This window comes from Carlito syrichta, unplaced genomic scaffold, assembly GCF_000164805.1.
Source record: "Carlito syrichta isolate Samal-C Ts95f unplaced genomic scaffold, Tarsius_syrichta-2.0.1 Scaffold301640, whole genome shotgun sequence".
NCBI lineage: Eukaryota > Metazoa > Chordata > Mammalia > Primates > Tarsiidae > Carlito > Carlito syrichta.
Window position 1 is genome coordinate 514433 of NW_007245736.1, and position 1208 is coordinate 515640.

The following is a 1208-nucleotide window of genomic DNA, read 5'->3' on the forward strand; positions in this document are numbered from 1 at the left end:
GAGATCTGACAATTAAGTCTGCAAAGTCATCCTAGAAAAAGTGCTACATACCTCATTGCTGAATATCACTACAGTCACCTTCGAAGTACTCCCCATGGGAAGCTATGCACTGACACTGTCAATGCAATTTTGGAACTCTTTCTGGAATAGCCATCAGAGCCATTGTCATACTACCCTTGATGTCCTGAATGTCATGAAAGGTCTTCCTTTTCATATTTTCTTTATCTTTGGGTAAAGAAAAAAGTCATTGGGGGCCAGTTCAGGTGAATTGTGTTCCAATACAATTATTTGTACAGTGCTGCCAATATAAGCACATGGTGGCGAGTTTGCAAACTTAATTGTCAGACCTCAACAAATAATGGCAGCTCTGATGGCTATTTCAGAAAAAAGAGTTCCAAAACTGCCTTGCTGGGTGGACTAGGCGCTGGCATCGGTGCATAGCTTCCCAAGGGGTGTGCTTCCAAGGTGACCATAGTGATATTCCGCAACGAGGTATGAAGCACTTTTTCTAGGATGGTTCGTGAAACTAATTGTCAGACCTTGTATATCTGATCACATTTTTTCAGTGCTAAAGATAAAAAAAAAAGAGGAAATTGAAGGTAACAACTCATTTTTTAACAGGTTAAAGAGAAAAATGGATGAATATCTCAATTAATGCTACAAAGACATTTGTTCCTATTCAAAACAATTTCTGATGTTTCAAAACTATACAAATTGTGCATTGATCCAAACTTCCACAGCAAACTAACTAGCATTTACTAGAAACCAATACAAAGCAACTTAGATTTCATTATTGTAAAATTGGGCATTATATTCAAATAATAAATCATACTAACATTAAGCCTCATGCTACTGATATAGCTTGGGTAGCTGTTCCCTCCAAATCTCATGTTGAAATGTGGTCTCCAGCATTGGAGGCGGGGCTTAATGTAACGTGTTTGAATCATAAGGACTCTCATTTCAATGAAGTTAAACAGATGTTGAGGTCTTGCCTCTAAGTCAGATTGGGAGAAGGTGTTTGCTTGAGCTATTTTGGAGAATTTACATGTAATTTGGGAGTTCCAATATTATTTCAAAACTTTCAGAGCATAATATTTTTTCTTGAATGATACTGCTTTTCTTTTGCTTTTCATTCATTTTTAAAAAATAAATGCCAAGTATTATGTCAGATGCCTTTCAAATCAACAGTCTCATGCAACTGCCGTTTT